This window comes from Scyliorhinus canicula, chromosome 8, assembly GCF_902713615.1.
Source record: "Scyliorhinus canicula chromosome 8, sScyCan1.1, whole genome shotgun sequence".
Taxonomy (NCBI): Eukaryota; Metazoa; Chordata; class Chondrichthyes; order Carcharhiniformes; family Scyliorhinidae; genus Scyliorhinus; species Scyliorhinus canicula.
In genome coordinates, this window is record NC_052153.1 from 1,975,455 (window position 1) to 1,998,100 (window position 22,646).

Here is a 22,646-nt window from a genome sequence, read left to right on the forward strand (position 1 = left end):
CAGGTCATTATCACTCACCTTGTAAAAACGAAGTTACCCCTCGCCCCCGCCCATCTATTGCTCAGATCTTAAATCTGTGTCCCCTGTTCCTTGTACCATCAGCTAATGGGAGAGAATTTCTCTGTCTACCTTATCTAAGCCTGTCCCAATGTTCTACACCTCCATTCTATCGCCCCTTAATCTCCTCATTTCCATAAAGAACCAGTCCAGTCTTTCCAACCTCACATTGAAGTTCCCCACGCCTGGAACCATTCTGCTCAATCCGATCACCCTCTGAAGGACGTCCTCTCCTTCCTAAAATGTGGTGACCAGGACTTGACACAATACTCCAGTTGGAGCCTAGCCAGAGCTTTATAAAGGCTCAGATTGAATTGCTGCTTTTGTATTCAATGCCGCTATTTATTAGTTCCAAGATCAGATACGCTTTGCCATCCGCTCTCTCGATATGTTTTGCTGCCTTCACAGGTTGATGCGCACACACACACACACCGAGGTTTCTATGTGACTGGTGCATGGTAATGTAATAATGTTAAACAAAGAATTTTATAGACATCACATCAGATATCTGATTGGAAGAAGGGTCACCTTTTGGTGTGGATGCTTGATGTCAATTGGTAACAGTGTCCAGTGATCGAGTACAAATCAACTAAGTGTTGGGTTGAGACCAGTTTCTTTCATTTCCTGAATTCCCAATTTAATCTACTTTTGCAAACTTATTGTGATCCCAACAGTGGCTAAGATGATACTGGACAGAAACCCAAATATTTTATTTTAGTTTTGTAAGAGCAGGAGTGATCACATGAAAATAAATTGGGATTACGGTAAATTAAACAAACTTTATTACTGACACAGTATTAAAATCATGAATTTAAAGCCAGGAAACGGTTCACAATTACTGCTGAAACAATACTACCCAATACAATGAATAAAGTACGCTAACTGTTATCTTTATTCCCACTTAAATAACAATCTCTCAATCCACATTACCTTCCAACAGCACAGAGGAACACTTGCTTTACAGAGATGTCCTTTGGGTAAGAGAGAGCTTTTGACACTCGTTTAAAGACAAAATCTGAGTCCTGTCAGACCCATGCAGAAACTCTAGCTTATGTCTTCTGAAACTGTTTCTCGGCTTGTTTCAGCTCCCCCCCCCCCCCTTGTCCGTCTGCACTACCTTAAAGACTGCTAATCTCTCTTTTAACTGAACTGCAGTAAAAGCAAAACTGCTTCACGTCCAGTCATGGCTTAATTCATCTCAGAACTGACTTGCTTTCTACGAAATGTCCGATGCCTTAGCTCCAACCAGCAAGGACATCATCTTACCAAGCTGAAATCTAATTAAGCCCCTTAATCCAAACAAAATTCCATTAGCCAAAGTTTTTTATGAAGCTGCAATTGCACCCGAGCTCTCAACCTTTTCAAACTAGGATTTATTTAAAAACATAACTGCAGCGGTCTCGCACACTAACCGTATTTTAACCCTTTCTGCACCAAGTACCTAAAATACAATAGATCTGAAATTCTCAAATTCATCTCTCACTGAACAAACGCATTGGCTAATTCTTTGGATGAGTTGGGGGGAGGGGGTGTTGTGATCGGTTTGGGATGTAGTGCGGGGTCTGTGCAGGGGGGAGGTGTGGAGAGGGTCTGGGGGTGGGGGTGCAGGGAGGGTCTGCATGGGTGGGGGTGGGGAGAGGGGTTGCGGGGGAGGGTCTGCAGGGATACGAGGAGAGGGTCTGTGGGGGAGGCACGGTGAGAAATTGGTTGGGGGTGATGGTTTGCAATAACATTGGAATGACCGCTTGCAAGGTAGAAGGTACCTTTGCTCATTCGGTTCGGACTTGGAGTTAAAAAGAAATGCATTTCAGGCTGTCAGTTTCGTTGAAGGGAAAATGCTCTGCGATGAGATTTACACATTGTGTGAGAAAGGAAGACATATATTTATATGGTGCCTTTCAGGACCTGAGGACATTTCAAAGCAATTTACAGCCAATTTAGTACTTTTGAAGTGTAGTCTTTCTTGTGATGCAATATGGCAGCCAATTTATACATTTTACTTGGAGTTTGTTTATAAAATGTGATCTAATTTATTTGAGTCGGGTAAATCGCGGCAATCTGAACTCCGTTTTGGAGTTTCCATGGGTGGAATGCATGAGGCTAATTCTGAGCAGGTTTAATTTCTGCAATATAATTCTGTTTTGAACATACCTGAACATTTTAGACGGGGCAATCCGAATGGAATTGTGGAGATAGGACTGGTACTTGGATAGTTGGAATCTGGAATAATCTCCCCCCTCCCCCCAATGTCCATGATAGTTAGATTTTTGTTGGCGAAGAATCACAAAGAATATGCAGCAAAGACCGAGGAATGGTGTTGAATTACAATTGAATGGCAGAACAGGTTTGAGGGGGTTGGATGGTTACCACATATTTGTTTTACTCTGGTTGGGATGGAGTGGGGTCTCTCTGGTTAAACCATCGCTTCATGCCCATCCCCAGCTTCCCTCAGAGCTGCCGCCCTGAACCGCTGCGGTCCATGTGGTGTAGGTACACCCACTGTGCTGTTAGGGAGGGAGTTCCAGGATTTTGTCCCAGCGACAGTGAAGGAACGGCTGATATATTTCCAGGTCGGGGTGGTGAGTGACCTGGAGGGGAACCTCCAAGTTTTGGTGTTCCTAAGTGTCTGCTGCCTTTGTCCTCTCCGTGGTAGAGGTCCTGTGTTTGGAAGATGCTGTTGAAGGAGACGTGACAAGTTGGTGCTGTGCAGATGTGTGGTCACCCTGACCTCTTTACACCACTTCAATTGGGCTACGTGACCCACTTTGCGTCTTTGGGAAATTTCTTTTGGGACCATCTCCCTCCAATGCCAATTTAGATGCCTTTTGACATTGCTACTGTAAATTGACCATTCATTCATTCCTTCTAACCTACAGAGGCGTACTGATTACCTCCCCGAGACTCTCGTGGAATACGCGCTTCCCCGCTGAGGGGGGGTGGGGACCCTTCAGCAGCAGAGTAAATGAGCCCCAGCATAAAACGCTGGCCCAGATGGGAGCTGAGTATGGGTAGTCTCGGTGGGGACCATGGAGTGTACCGTATGTGTGGAGTTTACTTGTAATAAAAACCACTTTTTTCATACCTCTTGTTTGGATTCCTCTGTGGCCACTAAAATTCCCTTTTTATATTGCCCCTCCTCTTGCAGCATCTCGGATTATAATAATAATAATCTTTATTATTGTCACAAGTAGGCTTACATTAACACTGCAATGAAGTTACTGTGAAAAGCCCCTAGTCGCCACATTCCGGCGCCTGTTTAGGTACACGGAGGGAGAATTCAGAATGTCCAATTCACCTAACAGCACGTCTTTCAGGACTTGTGGGAGGAAACTGGAGCACCCGGAGGAAACCCACTATCACCTTTGTACCATCTCCCATCTGCCAGAGATTAAAGGAATAGCGATAATAATTCCCTCTCTAAATATATGTTGCGGCACATACTCGAGGTGCACCTGTAAAGCCTGACATGTAGACACGTGCCAGGCTCTGAGCTTCCATTTAAATTGTTAAATTAAAGGTATAGGTGCTTTTCTAGAACTGAGCAGCAGTTTAAAGACCCTCTTGCCTCATATACCTTTTCCCCAGCTTGGAAATGGCTGTCACGAGGGGACATAATTTTAAGGTGATTGGAGGAAGGTATAGGGGAGATGTCAGAGGAAGGTTCTTTGCACAGAGTGGTGGGTGTGTGGAATGCACTGTCAGCAGAGATGGTAGAGTCAGTCATTAGGGACATTTAAGCGACTCTTGGGACAGGCACATGGACAGCAGTAAATTGAAGGGGTGTAGATTACGTTGACCTTAGATTAGGATAAATGGTCGGCACAACATCGTGGGCCAAAGGGCCTGTGCTGTGCTGGTATGTTCTATGTACCTGCCAGTTCTAACACTGCCAGGTGAGGGCAGGGTTGTGGGGTGTGACTCTCTCCCAGTGGCTACTCCGCTTGTTAAATTTGTTCCGTTTATTCTGACTCTCGGAATTTGAACACAGAATGTTCTCGACGATCAGCATAGTTTCTTGTACTACCTGTGGCCAACTCTGTGCGTGTTTCTCTGAAATCAGCCGCAGCTTGTATATCTTTCTGTTATAATTATGGCATGTTCCTTGCTCTTTGTCCCCGCAACCCCTTGTTCAAATAAAAAGGCCCAGTTGGATGGGAATGTGTGCTGTATTTAGTTTGTGTGATTTATGGAATGACTAATGGCTGGAGGCTCTGACACTGAAGTGTACCTCAGTACTTTGTTCCGTCCTCCTCTCTCGCTCGCTCGCTTTCTGCCCTGCTCCTTCGAGCAGGAGACAGCAGCAGCTGCCGCGAGCAGATCAGTTGAGGGCTGCCTTGGCTTGTCAGACTTTACAGGTTTGTTGTTTTACACCGAGGGTGCAGCCATCGTCTGAAAGTATTGATTCTTTTCTTGTACAAAGACAGAACCTGTCAGCTCAGCAGCCTGACCTCAGTAGAGCAGAGACAAGTACTCCCCACCCAGGCAGAAGGACAAACCCCACAGGAGGACTGCAGGCGAGATGTATGCCGATGTCCGTTTCACACACAACACACTGAGCCCAGTCTCAGCCCTCGGAGGAGGTCAGCAGTGTCTCTGTGCCATGTCCACAGAAATGACAAGGCTTCACTTTTACAAGAATAGCTCTCCGAATGAAAAACAATGCTTGAGATTTTTTTCAATCTTTTTTGCTTCTGGAATGTGAAGAAATAAAGCATTGCGCAACACATTTCAAACACTCTCAACGTCCCAAAGCACTTTGCAGACGATGCACTGTAAAGGGGAGTCACTATTGCCATGTCGGAAATGTGGCAGCCAATTTGCAAACAGCAAGATCCCACACCGTGCAACTTGACATTAACCAGATAATCTGTTTTTGGTGGTGTTTGAAAGATGAATATTAGGGTGGCATGTGGCGCAGTGGTTAGCACTGCTGCCTGCAGCGTTGAGGACCCGGGTTCGATCCCCGCCCCGGGTCACTGTCAGTGTGGAGTTTGCACATTCTCCCAGTGTCTACGTGGGTCTGACCCCCACAACCCAAAGATGTGCAGGCTAGGTGGATTGGCTATGCTAAATTGCCCCTTTAATTGCAAAAAAAAATAATTGGGTCCTCTAAATGTATTGCCTGGAATTGGACACGATATTTAGTTGAGCCAGAGCCAGTATTTTATAAAGGTTTGTCCTAACTTCATGGCTTATATACCCCATTCCTTCATTTATATACCCCAGGTTTCCATTTGCCTATTAACCATGTTCTCTACCTGTTCACCTCTTAACGTTCACAATTCACAATGCCCCATCCACCCGAGTCTTGTTCTTTAATGTGGCCAATCCTGTGGGAGCTCCACTTCCAAACTTTTCTCCAGCCTGGAAAACAACATTTCATCACTATTCCCTGCTTCCTGTCACTCAGCCAATTTCATATCCATTGTTCCTGTCCCCTTTCTTCCAGGAGCTCTAACTTTGCTGACAAGGGTGTTTCTATCAAACACCTTGTGGAAGTTGACGTACACCACATTACCTGCACAGACCCTCTCGAGTTACCTCATCAAAAAAACCCGATCAATGAATTGAATATGATTTGCCTTTAACTAATCCATCCACTTTTCCTAAAACCGATAGTCAGGACTGGAATGATGAGGGGTCATTGAACAGACCTGCCCAGCACGTCTTCTTTAATCCTTATTTCAGGTTTCCGGCTTTGGCAGTATTTTGCTGTTGTGTGAATGTTGGACCCTCACCCACCCCAACAACCGCCTTCATCACAAACCAGCGTCTTTTAAAGTGACGAGGAAACCTGCTCCTTTTGTTGGAGATTTCACCCAGGAGACCAGTTTCGATGAACGTTAACGTTGATTCCCTTTTCAGCTCCTGCTGGATTTTCTGTTTCTTTTTCTCCCCTACCATTTTTCATCTTTTCCCAAACTTTTGCTCCTTGTAAACTCTGCACAATTGCTAGTTTCTTGGAGTCCGTATCTTCTGCCAAAGGCTGAGGTCAGAAAATAGTCCGGTTGCTTTCCGGAGGGGCAAGAACGAATGTTGACTGTGTTCCCAGAGGGCATTCCTGTGTCGACAGGCAAGCTTAGAAATTGCAGTGTGATAATGGCCTTGAAATACTCAACAATAATACACAGAACTTTCACATCAGTGAAGGTGCTTCACAGGATGGTTATCCTACAGAATTTGACACAGTTGCATTTGGAGATATTAGGATGGCCTAAAGCTTGGCCAAAGAGTTGGAGGGCGGAAAGGTGACGAGGTTTAAAGGGGATTCCAGAATTTCAGGCCAGCACAGGTGAAGGCACAGCGGACAGTGGCAGGGCAAAGAAAATTGCGGCTGCTCAAGAAGGCAGAGTTGGAGGAAGTCGGTGATCTCTGAGCAGCTGGAAGAGGTTACAGAGATGGGGAGCAATTTGAAATTTGAGGATGAGAATTATAAAATTGCGACATTCATGACCATGAAAGAAGCAAGATTTTCCTGGGAGAATCATTCTCACATGAGCATAGGGACTATGAGACATAGCAACATGGAAAAGTTTAATACTGGAACAAACTGAGGTGAAAGGGGACAAAAATTGTAAACTATGAACACAAATATTCAGAGACAAATTTGATCTTTATCTTGCTGCCCCAGGTATAAAACTGGAAAATACAGATCAGCCTCCCATTATACAAACTGCCTGGTTTCTGTGTCCATTGATTTCAGGTTCAAAATCTGTTCCCCACTCTCTTCAGTAACTTGTCTTGTTGGGAATTGTTTCCCAATGTTCCAAAACACCTCTTCACTAAACTCAATGTGAGCCGTTAATTCTGATCTCAATCCTAGATGCTCCATTTTCAGTGTGAATCTGCAATTGGTCTGATTTGATTTCCTCTTTATTCAAAGAGAATTTGTGCCATAAATAGAGCCAGACCTGAACTTCAGATAGCTGCACGACAATGTAATAGGAATGTTTGGATACTGAGTGCAGAAGGAGACCATTTGGCCCATTGTGCCAGTTCTGCGCTTTGAACAAGTTTGTTGATTAATCTCTGTCTCCCACCTCTTTCCCCATAACCCTGTAAATCTGCGAGAAAGGGTCATCCGGACTCCACGTTCGCCCCCTTCACTTTCCACAGACGCTGTCAGACCTGCTGAGATTATCCAGTACTTTCTGTTTTTTGTTTCAGATTTCAGCATCGGCAGTCATTCTATCCGTCTGTAAATCTTTCCTTTTCAAGTATTTTCATCCAGTTCATTCATGGAGATTTCTGTTGAATTTCTTTCCACCTCTTTTTCAGGCAGCTCACAGATCCCGACAACTCACTGGGCCCAATTCTCATAAAGTTCCCCCGCGGGCCCTGCCAGGGAGTCCCCCTGCGGGCTCTGCCAGTCGGTCCCCCGCGGGGTCTGCCAGCCGGGTTCCCCCTGCGGGTTCCCCGCCTCTATTCAATGACACCGAGTCATTTGGGCCCTGGGGAGTTTCCCACCGGTTTCACCCACATGTAGAATTTTGGTTAGCACTGGGCAGTGGGAGAGATTGGCCCACCATTCTGAAGGCCTCTCACCCCTCCCCCCCCCGTGTTGTGCCGCCTGGACCAGGACTGAACGGCGGGCCGCTGGCCGTCTGCGGCCTTGCTGGGGAGGCCGGAGAACAGAGGGCGGCCAGTGACTGCCGCTATGTCGGTGGATGCTGGTTAAGTTTGCCGAAGTCAGTTCAAAACCGGCTTTGGCGCGTGCCGTTTGGTCTCGCCCCTTGTGGGAGTGATTCAGATTCTGACGCCTCGCGTGACCTGGGTGAATCCCCTGGTGTAGAGATGTAGACCGCCAGGAAACCTGTGAGAAGGCTCACCGGCGTTCACCGGCCACACTGCGCTCCAGCGTGGGCGCAACGTGGCGTTCACCGGCCATACTGCGCTCCAGCGTGGGCGTAACGCGGCGTTCACCGGCCACACCGCGCTCCAGCGAGGGCGCAACGCGGCGTTCACCGGCCACACCGCGCTCCAGCGTGGGCGCAACGCGTGTTCACCGGTCACACCGCGCTCCAGCGTGGGCGTAACGCGGCGTTCACCGGCCACACCGCGCTCCAGCGTGGGCGCAACGCGGCGTTCACCGGCCATACTGCGCTCCAGCGTGGGCGCAACGTGGCGTTCACCGGCCATACTGCGCTCCAGCGTGGGCGCAACGTGGCGTTCACCGGCCATACTGCGCTCCAGCGTGGGCGCAACGCGCGTTCACCGGCCACACCGCGCTCCAGCGTGGGCGTAACGCGGCGTTCACCGGCCATACTGTGCTCCAGCGTGGGCGCAACGCGGCGTTCACCGGCCACACTGCGCTCCAGCGTGGGCGCAACGCGGCGTTCACCGGCCATACTGCGCTCCAGCGTGGGCACAACGCGGCGTTCACCGGCCATACTGCGCTCCAGCGTGGGCGCAACGCGGCGTTCACCGGCCATACTGCGCTCCAGCGTGGGCGCAACGCGGCGTTCACCGGCCATACTGTGCTCCAGCGTGGGCGCAACGCGGCGTTCACCGGCCACACTGCGCTCCAGCGTGGGCGTAACGCGGCCGGCGAATTGCCCTGACTTTGTAAAATCTCCTCATCTCTCTTCTGGTTCTTTAACTGGTTATCTTAAATCTGTATCCTCGCTGTAGTGACTCTCCTGCCCTCCTGCTAATGAAAACAGTCTTCCCTGATTTACTCGCTCAAAAGCCCTGATTGTTTTTAACACCTCTATCAAATCTCCCCCCGCCCTCCCCCAGTCCCCCACCTTTCTCACCTCCCCCAGTCCCCCACCTCCCCCAGTCCCCCACCTCCCCCAGTCCCCCACCTTTCTCACCTCCCCCAGTCTCTCCACACATCCAAATTCCTGGATTCCTTCAGTTTGAAGTAAGCTGCTTTACTCTGGGATACAACATCAATTCCTTACTCCTTCCTTTCGTTGCATCCCACTCCCTTTAAAAATGAAAGCAATGCTGCCCAATTCTTCAAAGTTCCGGGGTATTTCGACAGGAACACAAATTTCCAGTTTGTTTGTTTGTTGATACCGATATGCAGGATTTGATCTTTGACAATTTTCCAATGCATTTCCTGGACAGGCTTTGGGATGATGTATTGCCTCGTGCTCAGTGTGTGAGTAAATGGTATCCAAGACTGTTTCGATCTTCCAGCCTTGCCTCTCGAAGGAGAAAGAGCCCAGCTGCCTTGGTGGGCTTAATAGAATTGTAATTCATCTTTGAGCTTTCGATACTTTTCTGAATATACATTTGCTATGTGAAATAGCTCTGGGCTTCCCCTAACTAAACAAACCCTCCATAAATCCAAAAAAAATTCCTATGTTTCAAATTATCCCATTTAACCCATTGAATAAATGGGGAACCACTGTCCTGATGACCATTGTGTATAATTTCAGTCATATCTAATTCTTGATTTGAAAGAATGATATGGATGTTGGGCAGAATTGATTCAGTACTCCTCCCGTTCAAAGAGACTCCGATTGAGCAGGCTACTGCCCCTTGGAGACGGTCTCTCCTCTTAAGAAGCACTGGCCTGATACTGAAGGGCCTGTGCAGATTTCTTAGCCTTGAGTAAAATTACAAGCGTGTGACCTCTTTTTAAGGTATGAGATTTATAAACTGTGGACAACAGACTCACTTCCTGAATGCTGCTGTCAAGGGGAGTTTGAATTTGAATGGGCGCGTTGCCTGCCCACTATGGAAGCACAGATTAGCACAGAATCACCTTGTTCGGTATTTTTTGTGAATTAGGAGGGAGGTAGCTGATACAATATAGCCACAGGGGACAGTTTTCTCCTGCGTTAGACACACCCAGGAAGTATTTGGTGTCCTCCTGTGAAAGTTGTGATATAACCATCTCCGTGTTTGTCTTGGCTCAAGCAGGAGGGTGACGCAGAGTTTGTTACTGATGTGGACGTTTGCGCCAAAACATAAAAGTTGCAGCGGGTCACTCAGTGTCTGTGCTTCTTACTGTCACTTCAACGCAAATGCCTCTGCTCTCGGTATTGGGGGAGTTTAGCAACAGCATGGCAAGATCCCACATGCTTGCATTCTGCCTGTCCTTGTTTTGTTTACTGTTGCTGCTACTGGTTTCCCAAGTGTGCAGACTGAAGGAACTGATCACACTTGTGCAAAAATAGCTCCAGGTCACGTTCTTTGATCCCTGGCTGTTGATGCTCCTTGCCTCGATATGAATATGTCCAACATGATTGCACTTACACATTCCAGAGCAGAGGTGAAGACATAACACCAGATTACAAATTGCTTATACAGTCCAAATGGTGTAAATAAACATATTAATTATTATATATGGAGGAACATGACCCATAGAAAGTGTGCTGTATGAAAGAGAAATGGGCAAAATTAAATCAATATCGGTGTTAAGTTCCACCTTTGATCAATAATTAAATAATTTTCTGTTATTGATTTAATCCTCGCAATTGAATATTCCACAGATTTAGTTGTAATCTGGATGTTTTGAGTCTATAGGTTCCTGTCATGATATGCAGACATGCACATAATGGGATACAGACAGGCAGTTAATGAACACAGAACAGGACATAACCAATCAGCAGGCAGAACACTTGGGGGTGGTTTCCCACTATAAAAGGCACGAGGTGCTCACACTCTGCCTCTTTCCACTGGGGACATCTACAGAGTGAGTCAGGGTGTATATGTCACATAACACCTCCAGGACGTGGCTAAGAGCTAGTCTGGTTCAGTCAGACAGATTAACCACACTGAGGTTAGCAGAGAGTCGAACTCACAGAGAACTGTGCTAACTGTGCGACTGGTTCAATAAATCAGATTGAACTAACTTCAAGGTCTGGAGTATCTTTCTGATCTAAGCTGCATCCAGTTGCAGCCCGTGTTATCTCAGTGTGCTTAACACGACAGTTCCCTTTACCAACTCTCTCCGATTAGGTTTTAACTGGGTGTTGTGTGACTCCCCAGGTTGGGTTCTCTGGTCAGATTTTCCTTCTAAGACTGTTCCCTGCGGTATATTGGGGTTAAGTGTATGACTGAGAGTGTCAGTCAGGGCGGAGACACGGGCCAGGTATTCATGACGAGAGGCCCAGTTTCTTAATTCCGGGTTGGTGGGGAAAGGGTGGGCTGGGGAGGGGGAAGGGTGGGGTGGGGAGGGGAAAGGGTGAGGTGGGGAAAGGGTGGGGTGGGGAGGGGAAAGGGTGGGGTGGGGAAAGGGTGGGGTGGGGAGGGGAAAGGGTGGGGTGGGGAAAGGGTGGGGTGGGGAGGGGAAAGGGTGGGCTGGGGAGGGGAAAGGGTGGGGTGGGGAGGGGAAAGGGTGAGGTGGGGAAAGGGTGGGGTGGGGAGGGGAAAGGGTGGGCTGGGGAGGGGAAAGGGTGGGGTGGGGAGGGGAAAGGGTGGGGTGGGGAAAGGGTGGGGTGGGGAAAGGGTGAGGTGGGGAGGGGAAAGGGTGGGGAGGGGAAAGGGTGAGGAGGGGAAGGGCGGGGTGGAGAGGGGGGAAGGGCTGGATGGGGAGGGGGAAAGGCGGGGTGGGGGGGAAGGGCGGGGTGGGGGGAAGGGCGGGGTGGAGGGGAAGGGTGGGGTGGGGGGGAAGGGTGGGGTGGGGGGGAAGGCGGGGTGGGGTTTCACACTTTGTTTTCGCAGACACAGCGAATGATTAACATTTTCCATTTTCACAATAAGCAATTATCTCCTATTCAGTATTCTCATTCCATATATTTGCAAATGGAAGTGAATTACCAGCTTGGCATTTGCTGATCTGATGGTTAACCCTGAGGTCAATTTTAATTTCCTTCACCTGAGTGTATGGAGGGGGTAGGGCTGAGGAGTTGGGTCCAGAGGCTGGCTCTCTGTCTGTCTCTCTCTGTGTGTCTCGCTGACTCGCTCTGTGTCTGTCTCCACCAGCCAGAACACTGGGGCGAGCTTCTCTGTCCTTCTTTAAAGTCATATCATCCACTCGAGAGAGCAGGTCCCCTCGCACTGTCCCCTTGCACTGTCCCCTTGCACTGTCGACTCCCTCAGTACTGACCCTCTGACAGTGCGGCACTCCCTCAGTACTGACCCTCTGACAGTGCAGCACTCCCTCAGTACTGACCCTCTGACAGTGCAGTACTCCCTCAGTACTGACCCTCTGACAGTGCAGCACTCCCTCAGTACTGACCCTCTGACAGTGCAGCACTCCCTCAGTACTGACCCTCTTGACAGTGCAGCACTCCCTCAGTGCTGACCCTCTGACAGTGCGGCACTCCCTCAGCACTGACCCTCTGACAGTGCGGCACTCCCTCAGTACTGACCCTCTGACAGTGCGGCACTCCCTCAGTACTGACCCTCTGACAGTGCAGCACTCCCTCAGCACTGACCCTCTGACAGTGCGGCACTCCCTCAGTACTGACCCTCTGACAGTGCGGCACTCCCTCAGTACTGACCCTCTGACAGTGCAGCACTCCCTCTGTACTGACCCTCTGACAGTGCGGCACTCCCTCAGTACTGACCCTCTGACAGTGCGGCACTCCCTCAGTACTGACCCTCTGACAGTGCGACACTCCCTCAGTACTGACCCTCTGACAGTGCGGCACTCCTCCCTCAGTACTGACCCTCTGACAGTGCGGCACTCCCTCAGTACTGACCCTCTGACAGTGCAGCACTCCCTCAGGACTGCACTCAGTGATCGAGTCCCTCTCCACTCCGCCTTGTATCTGCCTGACTCAATCCTGTGGCCTGCTTACTGCTGTAGCTCACCTGCCAGTTTAACATTTCAGTCTAAAGTTACGGTGCCAGTATGTAGCGACCGCCGAATCAAAGTTAACAGATGAACTCCATTTCATCGTTGGCAAGTCCCCCTCAATCCCCTGCCAGATCGGACTATTTTCTTTGATGATTCAGTTGATTCCATTGGTTGTGATTAATATTTTGCTCTCTGGTCAGGTTTCTATCTTTGGAAATCTTCCTCCTCTCTGTATAACTCTCTGAAGTGTATTTTGAAAGCAATTAGACAATGAGAAAAATAATAGATTATCGTCAGAGGGACACACAACTGCCCATTAGCCACCCTGGGTTTAGAATAAGATTGTACACAAATACTTTCCACCCTGGAAGTGCATGCTCTGCTATTTTTGCTGATTAAATGTCATTTTTTTGAAGGAATCGGTGCTGCTTCAATCTTAATCCTTGAAATCCTCAGTAGTACAAGTGGCTAGCATTGTGGTTTCACAGCGCCAGGGTCCCAGGTTCGAATCCCCGCTGGGTCATAGTCTGTGCGGAGTCTGCATGTTTTCCCCATGTCTGCGTCGGTTTCCTCCGGATGCTCCGGTTTCCTCCCACAGTCCAAAGATCTGTGGATAAAGTGGAGGGGTTATTGCGTTACGGGAATAGGGTGGAAGTGAGGGCTTAAGTGGGTCGGTGCAGACTCGATGGGCTGAATGGCCTCCTATTGCACTATCTTCTATGAAAGTGCGCACTCTTTTTCCCTCTGAACCCCCACGGTTCCAAGTGCCCTGACTGAATCACCATCAGGGGTCACATTACCTGTTGGTACTGATCGCATGCTGCAAATCTCAATGAATTGAACAAACAGCAAAATTGAATTGTACTCCCAGGGTTTGGAGGCGGTGAATGAACAACGCGAGAGATTAGCAAAGGGTAACGTAGATATTAATACTTACGGGTGATAAGCTTAGCGTAAAGTGGGTTTTGCTGCGATACAGGGGGGTGGGAATGCTAAGTATGTGTGGAAATGGAATAAGATTGGAATTGTTAATAGTTTGTGGAACCGCAGTAAATGGTTCACATCTTCTCCCAGTTGGACCCATGTCCAAAGAGCCCAATTATCCTCGGTAACACTGCAACAAGTCTAAATAAATATTATTTTGGAATGCCAGAGGGATATTAGCATTGCTTGCCTTCATTATAAGCTACCTAAGGAACTAAAAACCTGCTTAAAACAGCAGTATTCTCTCCCCCTCTCTGTTCAAATCCTATTTGCATTGGTCTACAACAAGTGCTGACTATGTTGAAACACTTGGGCTGATTGTCATTGGCTGTAGCCAGGATTAAAGATGCAGTAACGACCTTGCCAGCGTGAGGGGATAGATGTACGGGCACGAAACTGCTAACATGTCCACTACCTCCATTTTCAAAGGAGCCTTTGCTCGGGTGGCCGGTGTACTGCCTGCTTCTATGGCTTTGACAAAGAGCCATCTAGAGTCGAAACGTTCGCTCCCTTCCCTCTCCACAGATGCTGTCAGACCCGATTGTGCAGCATTTCCTGGTTTTGTGTCCGATTCCAGCATCCGCAGTAATTTGGTTTTGTGCACTGCCTGCTTCTGTCGGTCACTTGCTTGGTTGTGCAAATTGGGACTTTTGATGCTGCTCGGACTCTGAATGCAGTTTTAAGGGTCACTTGCCCCAGCTGTGTATCCAACATCTAACTGGTTGAATGTTAGACTTTAAAAAGGGACTCCTGGAAGACCCTCAAAGTAACCCAGGAACTTCCTCCACATTAGGTGGAGCCAGAAGGGGTGAGGGAGCAGTCAGCTCTGAGGCCTCATTTATACCCTCTCAACTGTGGGTCTGAGCACTCACCCCCCCACCCTCAACACACAAACACACTTAAACCTGTTGGGACCCAATCCAAATCTGACAAGTTGTAAGTCTCTTTTGACACCTGATACTTTGTTAGTTCCATTTCAGTGACATCCCTGACGTGGCTTCAGTTTCTTGTGCGTTGAGGCAGTTGGTTTGTTTTCCCATCAGCCACGGGCCAGACGTGAGAATCTCTCCAGGTGTCTTTTCAATGTCTCCACACAAACCCTCAAAATATGTTAAATAATCTGAGGACTCAAGTCATCTGAATATATCCACTTGAATGCAAAAGGAAAGATTTATTTCCCGAGTCTGATACTTGGAGATGGGGTTGCTAAAGGGATCCAGAAGTTTGATTTTTATCGAGCTGTTCCAAAGTGTAGTCACTTTTGCAATGTCGGAAACGCAGCAGCCAATTTGCAAATGGGGGTCCCTCGATGAATGGAACGCCATCAAAGAGGAACAAGTTACTCCTGAATTTGTTAAAGGTGTCCACACGCTGCAAGAGATGGAGCTGTTGGTGGACAGAAAAGGTTAATGAAATAGACACGCCAGCCGGACGCAAACATAACCCCAGGGGTCAGGCGCAGGGAATGGTCAATCCTGTCACTTCAACGGGGAGTTCGACACAATAAGCTTAATATTCAGGTATCCAACCCGTGGAATGTGGAAATTGAGATGTCTGTGGGTGGGACCCAGACGTGCAGAATTAAGTGAGCTTAAAGGCCCCTGGGTGGCTGGAATCTGGGCAGTGCGGTACCCTGACACTGATGCCACCTGGGCCCCTATGGCACTGTCAGGATGCCAGCCTGGCGGTGCCAGGGATGTGTCTGGAAGGGGTGCTCAACTTGTATGAGGTGGGGTGCAGCGTGCCCAAGCCCCCCCCCCCCAATAGGTGAGTTGGGGCATTGGGAGGATTTGGAAGTCACATCGGGGGTGGAGAGATCAGAACGCCATTTAACAATGGTGTCCATCTCCCCCCGCACTGCCGAGCTCCCCTCTGCCTGTCGGTACAGGAAATGCCAATGCTGCAATGGCAGTGCTTCCTTGCTGAGGCCCAATAGGCAAAAAACAAGCAAACCCGAGTGCCGTCAGATAGTGGGGTCATTCGCCGGGAAAGACCCCTCTAATTTCGCCCAGAATTTTTTTTTTTCGTTGGATCGCGCCCATAGTAAAACATCCAAGATGCATCCTTTATCGCAAGAGGGTTTGAGTACAGGCGAAGAAGAGTCTTGTTTCAATTGTATAAAATCTTGGATCGACCACACCTGGAGTACTGATGCATTTTGGTCCCGTTACCTTAGCAAGGATATTATTGCCACAGAGGGAGTTCAACAAAGGTTCATCAGATTTGTTCCCAGGATGGCGGGGGCGGGGGCGGGGGGGGGGGGGGGGGGGGGGACTGTCTTGTGAAGAGATTGAGCAAACTGAACCCGTGTTCTCGAGATATTTGAAGGATAAGAGGTCATCTCATTGAGACCTGCAAAATACCTAAAGGGAAGGGCAGGGTTGATGCAAGGTGTGCTTCCCCTGATTGGAGAGTCTAGAACCAGGGAACATGATTTTGAGGTGGGAGGAAACCATTTTCAACCATTCAGAAGTTTATCAATCTTTGGAATTCTCTACTCCAGTGGCCGTGGAAATTCCGTCATTGAGTACATGCTGTGTTGGCATTGAAGTGGATGATAAGTCATGATATTGAATGGTGAAGCAGGCTAGAAGGATGTAGAGACTTCTCCTATCTTGCATTCCGGGGCATCTCTGACTGTGTCTATATAAACATTTCTGGAACAAGCCTTTCCATTCACCTGAAGAAGGAGCCGTGCTCCGAAAGCTCGTGTTTGAAACAAACCTGTTGGACTTTAACCTGGTGTTGTAAGACTTCTTACTGTGCTCACCCCAGTCCAACGCCGGCATCTCCACATCATTCCTATACTTCAACAGAGTGTTTAACATTGAAGCACATAAACAGATATTAGAACAGATACATATTCTTTCAAAGAAACAAGGCGGAGGGGTTTAATAATAATAATAATCACTTATTGTCACAAGTAGAATATAGAACATACAGTGCAGAAGGAGGCCATTCGGCCCATCGAGTCTGCACCGACCCACTTAAGCCCTCACTTCCACTCTATCCCCATAACCCAATAACCACTCCTAACCTTTTTGGTCACTAAGGGCAATTTATCATGGCCAATCCACCTAACCTGCACGTCTTTGGACTGTGGGAGGAAACCGGAGCACCCTGAGGAAATCCATGCAGTCACGGGGAGAATGTGCATACTCCGTTCAGACATTGAATCAGTGAGGAATCGAACTTGGGACCCTGGTGTAATCTTCCGGGGGGGGCGGGGGGGGGCGGGGGGGTGGGGCACGAGGAGGGACATCTGATAGAATTTTCCTCTTCAACTTTTGGGAGGCAAAGAAACTTCCCATGTGCTAGCCACTTGTACCACCCGGCTACCCACATTGAAGTAGGCGCCTGTTTGGGGAGGCCGGTACGGGAATTGACCCCACGCTGCTGGCATTATTCTGCATTACATGCCAGCTGTTTAGCCCACTGTGCTAAACCAGCCCTGAGGGAGGGAATCCCTTAGTTCAGGCAGTTGAAGACGTGGCCACCAGTGATTTGAACAATTAAATGGGAATGCACAGGAAGCTAACCATCTTGGAGCAATTGAATTAGCCATGATGTGGAGATGCCGGCGTTGGACTGGGGTGGGCACAGTAAGAAGTCTTACAACACCAGGTTAAAGTCCAACAGGTTTGTTTCAAATCACTAGCTTTCGGAGCACTGCTCCTTCCTCAGGTGAATGATTCACCCGAGGAAGGAGCAGTGCTCCGAAAGCTATTGTTTGAAAAAACCCTGTTGGACTTTAACCTGGTTTTGTAAGACTTCTTACAATGGAATTAGGTTTGAGGTAGGGGGGGCTAATGAAGCCATGGAGGGATTTAAAAACAAGGATGAGGAATTTAAAATTCAGGAGTTGCCAGACCAGAGGTCCGAGGAAGTTCCTGTTGGGTAAACGGGATTTAGTGCGAGGTAGGAGACGTGTTCTGAATGAGCTCACGTTTATTGAGCGGGAAATGGGAGACTGAGAAGGAGAACATTAGAAATTGAGGTGTGGAGGTAACGCAGGTAAGAGTGAGGCAGTGTCGGAGACGGACGCTGTTACGGAGGGGAAAAGAGGACTTTATTGTGTGGCGAGGGTGTGGATACAGGCAAAGTCCATGTGCTGCTCAATCCTAGGATGGCCTTCCTTGTGTTCCATTAGGTGTTAGTGGTAACACCATCCCTGAGGAATGTGCTAATGAACTCCAGGGAAAAGGGAAATGCTAACTAGCTGCACTAAACGCTTACTTAATGGTTTGCACAGCGAAAACACATTCCAGGAGGTGTTTAAAATCAACCGGTACAGTATCACACCGCTGATTGCTACAATTCCTCTCACTGGAGCACGATAAAGTTATTCAAAGTACTTCTAAGAGAATAGAAAATGTGTGTCCAACACTTGTGAAACATTTCTTGCAACCCCACACTTCTCTGCAGCGCTGAACTCTGTTCCAAAGAATGTTCCGCTGGGAGGGGGGGGGGGGGGGGGGAGTCTGTTGGTATTTTCCTCTTCAACTTTTGGGAGGCAAAGAAACTTCTCAGCTTTTTGAAGAAAGGCAAGTCGGCAGCTTTGGAATATGTTTTCAGGGCTGTAGCACGGAGAGGGGAAAAAAAACAGAGGACACATGCTTTTTAAATGAAACCTTTTGACTTGTCGGTGCTTTTCCGTAAGAGCTGGAAGATGCTGACATTGGCCGTGGAGCTGTTCTGGACTTCCCAGACTCTGTAAAAACAAGATGGCTGCCTGTGTGCAGCAGGCGAGGGACAAGTGGCGAGACAAACAGAAAAGACAAAAGAGCCCCTGAGAAGGCAACTGGAAGCTTTTCTGCTTGTGGTTTGTAGTACAGCTGGTTTCAAATGTGTGAGCCTTGTTCTGCCGAGATTGCCACAGTTCAATTGGCAGAATGTGAATGTCACAGCTGGTAATACTTACTGTATCTGCTGTAAAGTATGTGATTCATTAGCTGGAACCTTCTGGTTTTTGAGCCAAGCTGGTCGTGTTTTCATTAGGATGTGGTAAAATCAGGGTAGGGGGTGAAACATGTCCGGAAATCTGTAACTGTTTAATTGTGAACCACAATCAAGTTTTTTTTAAAAATTGAAGCCTATATAAATATTCGAGTTACTGTTGTTTTGATGCAACATCATTTTAAGTCTTAAGGGGTGTAAATGCCGCTAACTGAGTGGTTACAATGTGGAACTCACAACCGCATGGCTTTGGAGCAATTAAGGGGAATCTGGATGAACACGTGAGAAGATAAGGCACGCTTTGAGCAAGAGGTCAGCGAGAGCGAGCCCTTCACCCCAGAAGCCGCGGATGAACTTGTATCTGAGATCACCATTGTAAACGTCAGAGCAGCCTTCTCGAAGGTCAACCCACGGAAAGCCACTGGCCCGGATGGGGTACCCGGACGAGCACTCAGGTCTTGCGCAGATCAGCTGGCGGGGGTATTGCAGACATCTTCAACCTCTCTTTGCAACAATCTGAGGTCCCTATCTGCTTCAACAAGATGACCATCACTCCTGTACCAAAAAAAAGCCAAGCAGCGTGCCTTAATGACTATCGTCCAGTGGCTCTGACATCCATCATCATGAAGTGCTTCGAAAGGTTAGTCATGGCGCGAATCAACTCCAGCCTCCCGGATTGCCTTGATTCACTCTGCCAAATTACCCCCAACTCGATTTTCAAATTTGCTGATGACAGCACCGTAGTGGGTCAGATATGAAATAATGATGAAACAGAGTGCAGGAATGAGATAGGGGGCAGTATGGTGGCGCAGTGGGTTAGTCCTGTTGCCTCATGGCGCCGAGGTCCCAGGTTCGATCCCGGCTCTGGTCACTGTCCGTGTGGAGTTTGAACATTCTCCCCATGTTTGCGTGGGTTTCACCCCCACAACCCAAAGATGTGCAGGCTAGGTAGATTGGCCACGCTAAATTGCCCCTTAATTGGAAAAAAAAATGAATTGGGTACTCTAAATTTAGAAAAAAAAGGAATGAGATAGAGAATCTGTGAACTGGTGCGACGACAATAATCTCTCCCTCAATGTCAACAAAACAAAGGAGATTATTATCGACTTCAGGAAGCGTAGTGGAGAACATGCCCCTGTCTACATCAATGGGAATGAAGTAGAAAGGGTCGAGAGCTTCACGTTTTTAGGTGTCCAGATCACCAACAACCTGTTCTGGTCCCCCCCATGCCGACACTATAGTTAAGAAAGCCCACCAACGACTCTACTTTCTCAGAAGACTAAGGAAATTTGGCATGTCAGCTACGACTCTCACCAACTTCTACAGATGCACCATAAAAAGCATTCTTTCTGGTTGTATCACAGCTTGGGATGGAGCCTGCTCTGCCCAAGACCGCAGGAAACTACAAAAGGTTGTGAATGTAGCCCAATCCATCACGCAAACCAACCTCTCATCCATTGACTCTATCTATAATTCCCACTGCCTCGGAAAGGCAGTCAGCATAATTAAGGACCCCACACACCCCGGACATACTCTCTTCCACCTTCTTCCTTCAGGAAAAAGATACCAAAGTTTGAGGTCACGTACCAACAGACTAATAACAGCTTCTTCCCTACTACCATCAGACTTTGAATGGGCCTACCTCGTATTAAGTTGATCTTTTCTCTACACCTTGCTATAACTGTAACATTATATTCTGCAGTCTCTCCTTCCCTATGTAGGATATGCATTGTTTGTACAGCATGCAAGAAACAATACTTTTCACTGTTACTAATACACGTGACAATAATAAATCAAATCAAATAAGAATCGAATGAAGATTTGATGGAGGTTAGATGGAGTAGAATGGGAGCGAGCACAAGTGCAATTGGGCCAATTGAGATGCTGTGAAGCATCAGTTGCTTGTGTCCCACCACAATCTGTACCCTGATGGCCTGATGTTCCTCACTCTGCCATTCCCACCAAACCAATGAAGGAAGCAGGAGGGATGCCAGGAGCAGCACAAGACACACCTAAAAATGAGGGGCTGGATTCTCCGGTTGCCGACGCAGAAATCCCGTTTGGCGATGGGCCGGAGAATCAGAGTTCCTGACCAAATCGGGGGCGGCGCTACTTTCGCGATGTTCCTCCCCGCGACGTATCGACGGTTTCAGGAAGTTGCCTGAGGCCCGCCCCCCGATGCTCCGCCCCCCCGATGCTCCGCCCCCGACCGGCTGAGTTCCCGATGGCGTGGGACACATTTGGTCTCATCCGTCGGAAATGCGGTGTGGCGGCTGCGGGCTCAATCCAGCGCCACCACAGTTGGGGCAGGCAGGGCCGATCCGCGGGCATAGGGGGATGTCCAAGGACCCGGCAATTCTCTGTGCTCTACGCTGTCGGCATGCTAGCCCCCAGCAAATCGGGGAATTGGCCTGGGGTAAAATGCCACCGTTCCCACGCCGGCATGGAGACATAGCCCCCAGCATCGGAGAATCCTGCCCGAGGTGTTGTCCTGGTGAAGCGACAGTGCGGGATTCCAACCAGTGTGAGCAGCGCCTGATCGAGCTAAGCAATCCTAAAATAAACTGATCTGATCAAAACTGTGTGGCTCCAGTTGTGAATAGTGTTGACGATGAAACAGCTAACTGGAGGAGATCAGCATATCCATACAAAAGATATGGCTGCACCATTCGCAATGGTCAGGAATGTCGAGTGGATGATCCATCTTGGCCTCCTCCTGAAATCTCCCAGCATCACAGATGTCTGTCATCGGCCAGTTCAATTCACACTATATCAAGAAACAGCTGAAGGCACTGGATACTGTAAAGGCTATGGGCCCTGACAATATTCCGACAATAGTGCTGAAGACCTGTGCTCCAGAACTTGCCACACCCCTAGCCAAGCTGTTCCAGTACAGCTACAACACTGGCACCTACCCAGCAATGTGGAAAACTGCACAGGTGTGTCCTGTACACAAGGAAGAGGTCAAATGCAACCCAGTCAATTACCACCCTATCGGTCTGCTCTCCATCATCAGCAAAGTGATGGAAGGTGTCATCAACATCCTATCAAGCGGCACTTACTCAGCAATAATCTGCTCACAGACGTTCAGTTTGGGTTCCGCCAGGGTCATTCAGCTCCTGACCTCATTACAGCCTTGGTTGAAACATGGACAAAAGAGCTGAATGCCAGAGATGAGGTGAGAGTGACTACCCTTGATATCAAGGCAGCATTTGACGAGTATGGCTTCAAGGAGCCCGAGCTAAACTGGAGTCAATGGGAATCGGGGAAAACCCTCCGCTGGCTGGAGTCATACCCGGCACAAAGGAAGATGGTTGTGGTGGTTGGAGGTCGATCATCTCAGGCTTGGACTGATAAGTGGCAAGTAACATTCATGCCAGGCAATGGTCATTTCTTACAATAGAGAATCTAACCATCTTTCTCTAGACAGTCGGTGGTATTATCATTGTTGAATCCCCCACTATCAACGTCCTGGGGGCTGCCATTGACCAGAAATAAAACAGAACTGGCCAGGTAAGAACAGGCCAGAACCTTGGAATTCACCACCTGATTCCCCAAAACCCGTCCACGGAATACTCTCCACTTGCCTGGCATGTGCAGCTCCAATTATACTCCAAGTTCGATGCCATCAAGGGCACATCAGTCCACTTGATTGGCACCCCATCCACCACAGACGCACAGTGGCAGCAGTGTGTACCATTTGCAAGATGCAACTCGCAAAGGCTCCTTCAACAGCACCTTCCAACCCTTGACATCTACCACTTCGAAGGTCAAGGGTAAAAAACACATGTGAACACCACCACCTGCAAGTTCCCCTCCAAATTTCACACCAGCCTGACTTGGAAATACGTCACCATTCCTTCACTGTCACTGGGTCAAATCCTGGAATTTGCTCCCTAACAGCACAGTAGGTGCATCTACACCATATGGACTGCAGCGACTCAAG

The 22,646-nt window shown here is 48.5% G+C and overlaps 1 protein-coding gene across 12 annotated transcripts in view; it reads left to right on the plus strand.

Moving 5' to 3' along the window:
* The window catches only part of bnc2 (basonuclin 2), a 604,271-nt gene that overhangs the window by 304,511 nt on the left and 277,114 nt on the right, over positions 1–22,646 (plus strand). The window lies entirely within an intron of this gene.